At 39.1% G+C, this 14,233-nt stretch overlaps 1 protein-coding gene across 5 annotated transcripts in view; it reads right to left on the bottom strand.

Moving 5' to 3' along the window:
• The window catches only part of MBNL3 (muscleblind like splicing regulator 3), a 110,083-nt gene extending 103,100 nt beyond the window's left edge, over positions 1–6,983 (bottom strand). Inside the window, exons 1-2 of one of the 5 annotated variants that reach the window (XM_032260226.1) lie at positions 5,974–6,032; positions 659–749 (exon numbers count right to left, since the gene is read on the bottom strand). The gene's annotated coding sequence lies outside the window, so the exon portion shown is untranslated. Of the gene's footprint in view, positions 1–658; positions 5,721–5,744; positions 5,933–5,973; positions 6,033–6,726 lie in introns of those variants that run through there. The other 4 variants (XM_032260223.1, XM_032260227.1, XM_032260225.1 and 1 more) reach the window with 4 other exon arrangements.
• Positions 6,984–14,233: the final 7,250 nt, after the last annotated feature.

The raw sequence follows: 14,233 nt of genomic DNA on the forward strand, positions 1-14,233 counted from the left end.
TCATATATTTGGGTGAGCTAATAAGGTTTCTCTTTATGTTGTCCAATTACTTGGGGGAAAATACTGACATAAAGGAGTTGGGAGTTTAAATTTTTCTCAAAATCACTTCTGAAAGAAATACCCCCATCCTTTCTTTGGGATCCCCAAGGATCACAGACAGCAAACAATTTTTAAAATATCAATGTACCCTTTCGCAAACTAGCACCCCCAACTGGTTATCAAATGCCTACTTTTCAGAGGTTAAATGTGATCCCCACCTCTGTGCCATGGGTCTTGTTGAATTTGTCACTATATATTTTAAATTGAACTCAGAAAAAAAGTGTTCTGAGTATATAATACATGAATCCAACCTTAAAACAGCCACCTTAATATTATATATTTTGACAATCTCATTTTCCCCATTCGTAAATTAAGTAACTGAGGAATTATTTCATGAGATATATGCCCAGTTAATATTCTCCAGGGCATTTTCTTTTGCTTTGTTTTGTTTTCCTGTGTAGAAGTTGAGTGCTACAAAACAAAAGGTAAAATGCAAGCTGTCTGGTTCTTTCACTCTCTCATTTCGCTAATAGGCCACCCCTCCCATGGCACTCTCCAACACAACCTCTTGTTTAGTTACTTTGTACTGCCACATAAGGAGAAATTGCAAGCACTGTACCTAAAGACGGATTATCCTCTGGGCACAAAAGATGATTGTGGTGGATCTGAAATGACAGCTCTTGTCTCTTCTACTGTGTGGACTTTGCTTTCTGGACACAAGAAAAAGAGGCGCTATTCATACCTGTATCTTGGTAAATAAAAACCTATGCAAATCCAGCCTCTAAATGGGCAATTAGCATCTGACTGAAAATGAGACAGCTCCCAGTGTCCTTTTTGGATTTTGTCTGTAACTTCATCACTTCCTCAACTATACATGACGGGAGGCATCAGAGTCACAGTATTTCTGATTTTTTTCTTTATTTTTAACTTGGCGAAACAGTTAAAGAACTGTTTCTACGTAAACATTTCTTTATAATGAAGACTGATATCGCTTGGGTGTGGGGGAGGTATTCTAAATGCAACTACAAGTGAAAGAAAAGTAGCAGAAGCCAGCCCTCAAAGTCTCAGCCCCAAAGCTGGCATTGTTGCATCTCCCTGGACTTGAGTGGCTCCTGTGGCCTCTAACAGTCATTCAATCTAGTGTTCAGTCTGCTTATTGGTGTTGTTTTTTCTTTTGTCAATAAAAAACAGAAATAATGCTACAAGGAAGAATGTTTGTAACATGCAAAAACAAGTTAGAAAGATTAATATAGTCTTTCATTTATTTAACAACCTTTTACTGAGAACCTACTATTTACTAGGCACTGGGGATATGAGGTAAAGAGACCCAATAACCTCTGCTTAATGAAGAGTTACTGGTACATTCAAGAAAATCTTAGTAAGCCTGAAGAAACCTTTCTCAATTTTTCACACCAGTTGAAGGTAATGTCAAGACGCTCAGGATTCTAAGAATCCAATATGAGCAATTTTAAGCTAATTTGAATGATCCTAAGTGGAAAACAAAATCCAGTAAACTATCAGACTCTGGGATGCTTCCATGGCTTAAAGAGGTCAAATGACCTCTAGTCTCTACTGCCAATGCCCTGCATTTGTGTCCAGGTTGCCTTTTCTCAACGGGAGACCATTTCTTTCTAAGCTCTTCAAGTTCACTCACTGTCTGGGCTCAAAACAAACTCCTGTCTCAAATCAGAAAACAAATCATTCATTTTCCATTGGAGCCAAATTAATGCTGATACAAGTAAAACTTGAGAGTCAATATAATATTTTAGGAAGCATGTCTAATTGAGTCCTATGCTTGGGCTTCTTGAAAACCACCATATACATACAAAGGGAGAACACACACAGACACAGACACACACACACACACACACACACACACACACACATTTAAATCAAGCCTCCTTTTATTCTTGCTTCCTCTTGATTTCTGAGCAAAGCATCTTTTTTTCTGAAAGTTAACTGCCTGGAGTTGAACAATCAGAGCCCTGGCTCTTTTCCTGAGCCTCAGAGAGACATCACTATATCAAATATTTATTATAGTTTACAGTGAATGTTTTTTCCTTTATTCTTAGAATTGGAGGAATGCTGTAAAAATAGGTATTTTTCTATAATCTTCCAGTGAGAAAGCAATGTATATCTGCATAAATTGTTCTGAATTGACCACTAATTTGCACACTCATGTATGTATGTGTTTGTATGCCTAGACAATTTGGAAGTCCCGTTATTTCTTAAATAAAAATGATAAGGTCCTACTTCCCAGATTATATTGTTTTCCCCATCAATCTTTAAAAAACACTATCATTCAATCTAATACCAAGCACATCCAAATGATGGATTAAGATTGAAGTTTTACTAGAATAATCCGAAAAAAAATATTTTCTTATCCCTTTCAGGTCATGTGGATGTTATTAACATCCAATAAGACAATTAATACCTTATTTACCCTAATTCTCAAAGTTGCCTTTCCAACACTGTCATTTGGCTATCTTGAGGCAACAGATAACCATTTAGGAAGAACAGAACGTCATGGAACCATCTGGTATCCGTAAGACATAAAGGCCCACGTTATTATAGATCTAATTGCTTTCTTTCAGTCATAATTTATGTTTGTTTGCTGGTTGGTTAATTGACAATTAAACAACTTGCTCCCAGACACAGTTTCTTCTCTTTCAGGAAAAGTGTCCATCTCATTTTGGCTGAGGCTCAGGTTTCTTTCTATATTTGAAGTGAGAGCTACATCACACCTAGAGAAAGGCAGAAAAATCCCACAAACACAACTTCTGATTTCTATTTTCTTGACATCACATACATTTGTAACGGGGAAAAATCCATCTGTTCTGCCTAGTCGACATTGCTGTAAGAAAACTCAACAGCATGGAAGAACCTTGATGAAGTAAAGGTGAGTGTTGCCTTCATGCTCTTACAGACACTTGATAGTGTTAACATGGCACTGAACGTTATCTAACTTTAATTACAGGATCAAATTACTTGTCAAAAACGTACTATAACCTATGTACTGTCGGCTACGCCCCGATCCCTATTTGTAAGCCTATCAGACCACATTATTTATTTCAAAACAGAAAAATTCTGCCACATTCCTGAATTTATTGTACTATAAGCAGAATCAAAGTAAAATGTTAATAGAAATCTTCATCATTTTAGAGATTTTCACTCCATTCACTCCCCTCCTCCCTCACACATAAAGGCAGCTGGGTGAAGAACAAAACTCTACTAAACTATATTGTCAACATCTGCACAACAGTCACGAGGTTGTCACTGTTCCAGCATGTGCTATATGTACTATACAGTCACTCAAAAGACAAAACCTTTTTTATTCCCAAGCCACTGTGATTACTGGGAAGTATCACAGTGAAGCTGGATAGTTAATAATACATCTACTAGTCAAGAAGATGAAGTACACAAGTGCCTGGAAGTACAATGAGAGCCAACAGAACCCACTGAGTTGCCTGCACATACAATGCAGGCAGCTAGGCGAATGTACATACTAATTTTTGAATGTTTAGGTTCTTGTGAGTGCACAAAAATGCCTTCTGCTTAAAAGTTGTACCCAAAATCTATTCCGCTGTGAGTTTATAAGCTATTCATTTTTCTTTTTAAATGCAACATTTATTAAGCACCTACTTTGTGCAAAGCATTATTTAGGTAGAGGGTAGGTGCAAGAGAATATTAAAGGTACTTTGCTACCAGCTGATAATCATAAAAAGCAGCTGTTGTGAAATGCCCAAAGTGGACAGTTGAGGAAAAAATGTACTTTATAATAGTCCTGGGAGTCATTACAATGGCTTAAAGTAGCAAAGGAAATTAGAGAAATAAAGTAGCCCTTAGAAGTAGAGCAAAACATGCAGTCACCACTTGTAGCCCAGCACTATATCAATTATCTCTCAAAACTTTTTTTTTTTTTTTACAAACTCCTTCACTTATGTTTTCATATAAGGTCTCCAATCTCATCACTGTATGAGGCAGCAGAATGTTAACTAGCAAAATTTCCCCCAGTTTGTCTATTCTGGCCTCAAGGTCTAGTATTTTCACTTTTTTAAAGGATGCATTTGGTCCAAAGTCTTTTAGCAGCAAGGCAGCACACCCAGAGGCAAGCTGTTCTGAACTGGGATCTAAGTCCGTAATCACTAAAAATGGGATAAGTTGTTTTTCCTCATCCTCTCTTTACCAAAATACAAGTGTTTATTGTTGTACCTGCAGGAACTCTCATTTTAGACATGAAGCAATGAATTGCCCCACATACTTCTCTCAAGAATAATATGAAAAACTGCTGAAAATTTGTTGTATAGTAAATTCCATTTTAAACCGTTTGATTGTTTGTTTCTAGGTAGACTGCAGCACCTGGGCAGAAAACGACACCATGCTTTAATAAATGCAAAACAATATTTTTCTCCCTTTCCCCACACTTACTAAATTTAGTAGCAGGAGTATCTGCCAACCAAGTAGTTTCTACTGCTTTGGGAGAAGAAGTGCACAGCGATAGAATATTATCAGCTGAGCTGTGGGCAAAAGCCCACTTTAGGCTATGTTTGAAGAAGTTTTGGTAAATATGAAAGCATCCACCAAAGGTATTACACATAAGGAACAAGTTAAAAATTACTTTAAAAAGTAGTTAAACATTCAGGACTAGATTTTCATCGGCCAAGTAGAAAATAGGAAAATAATCAGGAAAAATCTGAGGCGTCGGATAAGCCTAGCTGTCAATAAACCTTTCATCAGAGGGGAAAGAAAAAACAATTTAGATAAATAGTATGAAGCATGGATATTAAGTTATTCCCACATACCAACAGTCTGTTTTCCAAACATGGTATCAGTAATGACCCAAACGTTTATTGACTAAAGCAGAGTCCGCTTAATAAAAAAGTACCAATCATTTCAAAATTAAATTTTGCAAGTTTTGTTTTAATTGATGCTTTCCCATGAAGTCTACACGCGAATACGGAGAGGCTGTGGGGATCCCAGCTCAATTTACAGTGATGTAAGAACATCTAGGAGAAAATAATTCCTGTAAAACACATTAATTAGAGCCACAAAAAATTTATCTGTTCTATTTATCTATCAATCAAGAGTGGTCAGAAAAACGCACAGTAGGTCTACTACCCTAATTACGAAACTATAACAATGAGTCACTTAAATGTCAACTTTCATTACTCGTCTGGGTTTAATTTCGTTTTCTTACCATAAAAGCTTATTGTGTGACTGTTAAAAACTAAAGTTCTCTTTTTAATAGTCTCCTAAAATCTACCCGCATGCCCTTCAAACCCCAGTTGCAAAAGCGAGCTACCCAAATGTGTTGACTCCGGGCGGGAAGAGACAAGGTTCTGCAAGGAAGCTGTGGCACTGCTCATGATATCGCGTGAAAACGGCGAAATTAGTTGTTAAAAAGCATTTGCTGCTGATATGCCATGCAAGAATTTCCTTTAAATTAAAAAGAGATAGAGAAGAAAGTAGAAAAAAGGAAGAAGGAAGGGGAGGAGGAGGAGGAGGAGGAAGAGGAAGAAGAAAAAGGAGGAGGAGGAGGAGGAAAGGAGGAAAGAAATGATCAAAGCTCTAAAATCGCAACAAAGTTGCAGGATGACTTTTCCTTCTATTTGCTATTTTGTAAAATGAAGTTTACGAGGCATTATTTCCTCGGGGTCCTAGGAAGACAGCCACTCTTACAAATCCCAAATTATCTCCAGCCTTACCTTACGCTGTTAGCGCAAACCCAGTGGCTAAGGGGCCCTGATCTCAGCGGCAGCAACAGGGGCAGCGGCAGCGGCACATGCCATCTGTTAGCGGCAGAAGCAAAAGCAGCGCTGCGCGAGGTGGCCCCGGTGCCGGGAGAGCCTTTAGCAGGGGTGCATACTGAATGCCGCCATTTTAAAGCGAGATTCCTGAAATCATTAGATATAAGCAAATTAAAGCCCGCCCCACCTCCAGAACTTCAGGGCTGGGACTTGCAACCCGGCTCCAAGTCGGCGGCTCTGGGGTATAAAATGTCAAGTCTACAGACAAGCGCACGGGGACTCTAGGACGGAGGCGACGGTCCCCCCTCTCCCTTCTGCCCCCTTGGCCCCCTCGTGCTTTTGCAAGACTCCTTTCGGTTCCAGGGCCCAGAATATTTTCTTTTCTGGGCTCCTCGGGGCCCCTTCCCGGGCCTGGCTGGCGGGCTGTGGGGGGAAGGGACGGGGCCCCCAGCCGGCCCTCCCCGCTCCTCCCAGACTCTTGGTTCAGTCCACTCGGAGCACACCTCGGAGCGCCCCAGCTCCCTCGCGGCGGCCGGGCGTGGGGCTCCCGCCCGGGCTCGCAGCTGCCATGGCAACCCCGGTCCCAACCCCGCCCGGCAATCGCCAAAGGCGTGCCCTCCGCCCTGGCCAGTGCCCTCCGCCGGACGCCAGACGTTCCCTCGCGGAGCCCTGTCGACCCCGGGCAGCCCGGGCCCCCGAGGCTCCCTGCGTCCTGCGCCGGACACACGCGGCACGCGGAGGGAAACGGCGCCGGCTAGGGGACTTTGGGCGCCAAAACTGCAACTCCCGCGAAACTCCGCCGGCCAGCGGAGCTGCGCGCGGGCATCCGGAGCGCCGGACTCGGAAGCGGCGCAGGCGATCTGCCGCCCGGCCCCGCCCCGCCCCGACCGGCCAGGTAACGCGGCGCGCCCCGCGTCCGCAGTGCCGCCGCGAACCTCACCTGGCTCGGCGCGCCGCTGCGGGACGGGCGGGAATACGGCCGCGGGCCGCCTTGGCTCCCGCGCCCACCCGGGACTCTCTGGCCTCCTCCTCCCTCTCGCTGCTCCTAAAGAGCGCCAAAAAGTCGCGCTTCGGCTCACGCTCCGAGTGCGGGCACTTTCGTCCTGTAGGGCGCTGTTTCGTAGCGAAATATATTCTTTGTGTGGTTCGCTCACTCGTGCCTGGTTCTCCGAGAGCGCAGCGCGGGCTTTATTCTCAGGGGGTGTGGCGCCTCGCCCCCAAACCCAGCGGTCCAGCCCCCCTTGCACAGACCCTTTGTCATTTCATTGGGGGGAGCAAATCATAACGCTCAGATTTTATAAAAGCGAAAACAAACGGCGCACGCACACATCCCCAGAGGCGGGGGTGGAGTGGGGGTGCAAAGTTTCTGCCGCTTCAGGAACTGAAGTGCCAGTGAGAAAGGCAGTGTGCTTCACAGCGGGACGCTCATAGACACTGCCCAGACAGGTGAGGCGAAATGGGTCCTTTCGAAATTCATCTTAGTTGATAAACATGCCCACTCACTATAGGCTAAATAAATACGTTCATACTCACCAGCTGCCTTCCTGGAGGTTTTTCCTTTCATAAATGTCCCAGTCCTTTATTTCCCTCTAAGAATTTCAGACAGGGAAATGCTGATGAGTGCAATCTGTTCCCCTTCTTCCACGGAGTTTGCAGGATAGTAGGAACCCTGAGGTAAGGTTCCAGTTACTTTGGAAAATGGACAAAGCAAATGCAGTTTTATATCTTGATTAAAACGTGTGCATCTGCACAGCGAAATTACAAGTTTCCATTTAATGCAAGTGTAATAGGAGCACCAGCTGTCCCTTAATTGGAGCCCCACAATAATAAATGCGTGCTTTTATTTAATTTTACGAAGACAATTGTAGTTGATAACACACACATATGCAGGACCGTCAGTGACAAGCTCATAGCAATTCATGTCTGCTTTCCTGTAATCAACTGCTTCTCCCGGGGACAGAGTTCTACATGCTCTGCACAAAGTGCAAAACATTGGAGTAGATATTCAAGCAGCAGTTAGGTTGAAAAGTGGAGTGAATTCTCAGGCTAATTATACTTTTTAATTCTGATGGACTGATCCAAATAGAATTCTCCAGCTAATTTTCGGCAAGAAATCAATCTGTTAAGTCCAAGATAATAGGAGTAGGATGGTAATTGTTGGGAGAAGAAGACTGGGTACAAACTGCCCTTCAAATAATTGCGAAAACCCCCGATGGTGCTTGGCAAGTATGGTGAAAGTCATCGGGACAATGTGCAGGGATGGTGTCCGAAATTTTGTTATATTGGGTAGAAACCTAGCGTAAGTCAAGACACTAGGCGTTTCTAGTTATTTGAGAAAAAGGGGAAAAGATGCTAATTCCTAACCACCTCTCCCCACCTTCCTTCAAATTTGCCAAATTGCCTGAACTGCTGTAAAAGTCAAATGTCTCTAACATGCATGAAGTGGCTTGGGCAGTCCAAGATCTACCACAGCAAAAAGTAGGCAGTGCTGGCTACCATAGTCAGCTAGAGAGAAGAGCATGACTGAATTATGTAACTTTACACCCAATGATCTAACAAATGAGGAACTGTTATCACAGTGAGTCAACAAAGAAGTGTCTATATTAAACATAACTTGGGTGAACACCAGTTCTCTTACCTCTGTCCACCATTGCAAGCCACATCTTCTGTGGGACAGTCAGCGTTTTGCTAATTCCACGAAAACTGGCTCAATCTGACTGAACTGCTGAAATAATTGTTTTTTCTTGCATTTAAGGCATAAATAGGTCGATTGGCTATTTCTTGGGATACTTTAGCTTCAACATTGTCTCTTCCGCTTTTAATTTCTGGCCAGTGAAAATTGCAAATGAGACTTTATTATTCTCTCTTTCCTACATTGGAGGGGAAAGCAACCTTATAGACAAATTTTAGCCTGGTAAACTGCCTTCCTTTATCCAGGGTGGCAAAACCTCCACAAATGAAGCTAGGCAAATTTCCATGCCACCAGGCCACTGGGTAGTGTTGTAAAAGGCCCTAAGAAATTGCTACTCCTTCCTCCCAGCATTTTTCAAAGGCCAATTTGCTCTCTGGGGTGGACTCACCTTGGAATTACTTTCTTTCCATTTTAGTAGAGTGGGTAGAGCAAGCCAATATTTTCTCTTCTGTTCTTCTCTTTAGGCATAATTGGTGGCATGACCCAGGAAAAATAGAATCTTGTACTGACTGATATGCCAGATGAATTCTCACAATAATATATGTACATTATAGTCTTGGAATACATATGCCTGTTCCCCCATCGCATTTTGAAATCATCTGAGAACCACAATCCTGATGAATCTTCAAAGGTCAGTGTCTTGCAACTCTTGGATTTAAAAATTAACTCTTGGATTTAATATAAAAACTCCTGGCTGGTGGGGTGGCTCACGCCTGTAATCCTAGCACTTTGGGAGGCCAAAGTGGGCAGATAACTTGAGGTCAAGCGTTCCAGACCAGCCTCGCCAACATGGTGATACCCCATCTCTACTAAAAATACAAAGCTTAGCCGGTCATGGTGACACGTGCTTGTAGTCCCAGCTACTCAGGAGGCTGGCAAAAGGATTGCTTGAGCCCAAGATCGTACCACTGCACTCCAGCCCGGGCAACAGAGTGCGACTCTGTCTCAAATAATAATAACAATAAGAATAAATAAGTCCCGTTCCTCCCACCTAGCCAGTCAAATGCGGGTGTGTAAGCAAACATTTCAACAAACCCACGGGACATATTTTCTCTGCCCTAACTAGGTCTTATCGCTTGAGATGGACACTTACTCAAATGTAAGGCTAGGACTCTAGATAAGGATGGAGCAACCTCTCAAGTATCATGTTCTTTCAATAAATATAATTAACTTTGACTGATGCTGGAAATAATTCTAAAAGTTATGTAATAATTTAGTAACAAAAGGATTATTGTAATCCACCAGCAAACAAATGTTGCTGTGTTTTTAAAGATGTCAGATAGGTGAAACATTAGACTCATGCATATATCAGTGCACCAGGGTCTGGAAAAGTTTTTGAACTTTCAACATATTTGATCACAATTATCCTTTTAATCCTCTGCTATACCACATAACTCATTTATTATTATTTTAAACAGTCAACGTGTACTATTGGACATATGGGCAGGGCTTTGCTATGGACAAAAGGTCAAACATCTCTTTTCTGTTTTGAGCCTGTGGGATTATTCTCACTAGCCTATCAACAATAGTATTATTTGCTACTGCTGTGTTCTAGCGATGGCCCCATAGCATTATTTGTGGTCATTCCATACAGAAGCCTCTGGCTATTTAAGGTTGGTTCAAGAGCTAAAGACACTGATTATTCATTCATTCTTGAAGAGTCTTTTCATTCAGAGTTGGGAATTTGGACTTTGGGGTTCACACAAAGGTTCCTACTAAATAAATGGGGAAAAAAGCAGAATCTGGTTCTTAAAAAGGTTTAAACAATCAACTAAAGGTTGGCTTCCAAGGTAACCCCTGTGTAAAATGATATAGACTGTGTTCTTACAGAAGAAACTATAATGCAATTTAGTAACTAGTTGAATGCAGAACAATTGCAAGCATAGATAATAAATTGGTCAACAACTCTCAAGTTGCAAAGAAAATGTCTGAAACTCAAGGTTTTTTTTTTTTTTTTTTTTTCACCTGGACAAAATTGTCAGAATTATTTGGACATATTCTAATAAATACAGAAGAAAAGTGGACAAATGTTAGAAAACCACATCTTTCAAAGCACACCTGGACCTGATGGATGTACAAAGTGATTTCTCTTCCAAGCCTTTTAAGAACATATTATACGAATTTTCCTTGATTATTGAAAAGTATGGTATATTTCTTAAAATTGCCCTCGGGGAAATATGCTAAGAATAATACAGATAAAAATAATACGAAAAGGTAAGACTAATTCAAAATAGAAGCATGATATAAAAAAGAAAATCAGGCCCTCTTCTCACTTAGGAATATAATTGTAACAGTAACCATTTAATGTGGAACTACTCCATGCTAGGCACTGTACCAAGTATTTTTCACACATTAGCTCATTTAATTCTCATAAAAATCCTTATAAGGTAAATATTTTTTATGTCCCCATAAAAACAGAAAAACTGAGGCTTGCCGAAAGTAAAAAAACGTTATTAGGGAGCAGAACTACAATTCTACACTATTTTTCTCTGATGACAGGGCTCATGTTTTAACTCTGATGACAGGGTTCTGTTTTAACTACCAGACAGTACTGAATAAAGCTTCTATGAGGTCCAATTGGATTTAAACTCAAACACTTGCTCCGTCAAGTATGCCACACTGTCTCTCATTGATGTGGGCATTTTAACAAAAATTATATGAATACAATACAGACATTTATTAAAATAATTTTGTCTTGATTAAATAGTGTTTATCCCAGAAATGTAAAGATAATTTCAACAACTATCAATATATTGAAAAATATATGATTATCCCAATAAATGCCAAAAAAAGGTATTTAATAAAATCCAACTCTTATTTATGGTTACATCAGGAATAGTGAACTATGTCTCTGACATAGTAAAGAATGTATACTCAAAAAACAAAGAACTAACCTCCTACCTATTGACAAAACATTATTTTCTTAAAAGCTGAACTAAAATAAGAGTGTTTTAATCATTTGTAAGTCTAGCGCTTCTGATAAATGTTTGATTTGGCAATAAGATATAAAGATAGATTAACAATAAATATTGGAAAGGAAGAAACTATGGAGAATTTTTACATCAAAGACTATCTTTTAAAAATCAGTTTTAGGTGCACAGCAGAACTGAAATGTGCAGAGATTTCTCATATAGCCTGCCCCCAACACATGTACAACCTTTCCAGTTATTAACATCCAATTGATGAGCCAACATTGACACATAATTATCATTCAACCGACAGTTTACATTAGAGTTCACTGTCAAAATTCTATGAGTTTGGACAAATGTATAATGACATTATCTACCATTATAGTATCATACAGACTATTTTCAATGCCCCAAAAATCAAAGATTGAAAATTTTTAGATAGCATTGCTGTATACCTAGAAAATCCACATAATTTACTGAAAGAGATTAAACATTACTAGAGTTCTCGAGGCTGCAGTGAGCCATGATTGCAGCGCTGCACTCCAGCCTGGGCAATAGAGCAAGACCTTGTCTCAAAAAAATAAAAAGCAAAATCATTAAAATATTTGGAAATAAGCCAATACACAGAAGATTGTGAGAAAAAGAAATAATATAAAACCTTAATGGCAAAAATAAAGAAAAATTTAAATAAATGTAAAGTCATACTGTGTTTCTGAATGTAATCACCAGTAGTATGAAGATGACACTTCTTCACAGGTCAATTTATAAGTGTAGACAATTCAAATGAAGATATCCATTATCTTAAAAATGACACATTAACAATTATATACAAGTGTCCTAGAAAAGCAAAAGTCTAAAATAATTCCCACATACTTGAATGTATTATAAGCTAACTCTAGTTAAAATAGCAGAATTCTGATGCAAATCAAAAATATAGATCAGTAAATGGGACCTTGAGACCTGGGGAAAGCCGTAGTAAATGTAAGAATTTAACGTTTGATGAACAAAGCATAACTAAACAATGGGGAAAACACTCATTATTTAATAAATTCACTTGGAGTTACTCATCATGATTATGGAGAGGAATTAACATAAGCTTTTATCTCTTACCATAATTAACAATTCTTTCTACATAAGCTAAAAATTTAAATATTTAAATAAAAGTTTAAAAACTAGAAGGAACAGACTATTTAACCATGAGACTAGACTATTTAAATCAACTATGGGGATTTTTTTTAAGTTTTGAAATAATAGGAAACATTACGAAGACTGGTCAGAGTACAACATGATACAGCAATGTAAAACCAAGATCAACACTGAGATTAAATGGTGGAAATACTAGGAACGTCAGAGATAAATTAATATCATCTAAAGTATATTCAGAAGTACTACAAATCTAGAACACCTCCAAGATCCCCGAGGGACAAATGGTCAAAGAACATCATCATGCTAAAAGCAATATATGTGTATATATACACACACACACACACACACACACACACACACACACAGTTCAAAGTAGGAGGCACCATTTGATACTAATTCAATTGCCCAAATTAGGACTTTACAAAACCCAATACTATACAGGCTCTGGAAGAAAAGACTTATTCAAGTTGCAAATAGCATTGCAAAAAGAGTCAAGAATTATAAAAATATTCAGTCTTGGACCCAGGGATTCTAATCCTGCAAATTACCCTAAATCAATAATTCAAATGAAGAAAAAAAGCAACCTTAGTTAGAATACAAAAGAAATCCTTAAAATAGCCTAAACATTAAAAAATAGGGGAATGCTTAAGCTATTTATTATATACTAATTCAATAAAATGATTTGAATCTTGTAATAAAAAAACAGAAAACTGCATAAACATAATATTAATAAAAGGTTAAAATGCAAAATAGTATTTTTTACTTTGATTGCATCCAGGCATATTCATTTGCTTTTTAAAAAGGTTAAAATGGGGATATTATTTTATTTTATTATTTTTGCATTCTGTCTAATAAAACACTATTGAATTGGAGAAATAAATAATTCAATGGGAGAATTAGACCGCTATTTCAAATGAACTACTTCTATTCATTTCACCTTGTGCCATTTCTTCTTCTCTTTCTCTGCATCTGTCAACATCTGTTCTTTTACCTTCTATGAATATTTTTTCTGGCACTTTGTCTCTTTCCTTATTTTTCCCTATTCCAACTATATTTCTTTTTTTCCTCTATCACCCCTTTTACTACACCTTTTTTCCACCTTTTACGCTTCTTAGCTTTCTTTCTGCCTCTGTTCTTGGAATGGTTAAAATATGGTACAGGAATGTTTTTTATTTGTTTTATCTGTTGAATAAAACATTGCTTTTGTTCATTTTTAAAGTGAATGAGCTGAATTCATTATTTTTAAATTCTGTTATAAAGGGCACTCAAATTGAATTGTCTTTTAATTATTTATGCATGGGCAAGGCCAAATCAAAAGCTTCTTCAAGGCCCTAAACTATGTCAAGTGGAAAATACTACATATCATAATTCCATTAGATTTATCATCACAGGAAGAACAATGAACATAAACATGAAAGATTTACATTTGTATGTACAGGAAACCCTGCTATGCCAATTTTTGAGTTTTCAACTATCTACCTCTTAATTATGCTAAAACATGCTTTTAACTCTCATGAGACATGTTGATGCAATAATTATGATCTCGTATTTTGCATTCAAGATACTGTGAATGTAATATCAGTATGAATGGGTGCCTTTAATCATAGAACCTGAGATGAAACTGAATGACAATGCACAAATGCATAGAATGGGCAAGAAGCTAAAGAATATCTGTTGGTAGTATAGTGACCTTGGGCAAG

This window comes from Sapajus apella, unplaced genomic scaffold (assembly GCF_009761245.1).
Source record: "Sapajus apella isolate SASKATOON/1434 unplaced genomic scaffold, GSC_monkey_1.0 scaffold115, whole genome shotgun sequence".
Taxonomy (NCBI): Eukaryota; Metazoa; Chordata; class Mammalia; order Primates; family Cebidae; genus Sapajus; species Sapajus apella.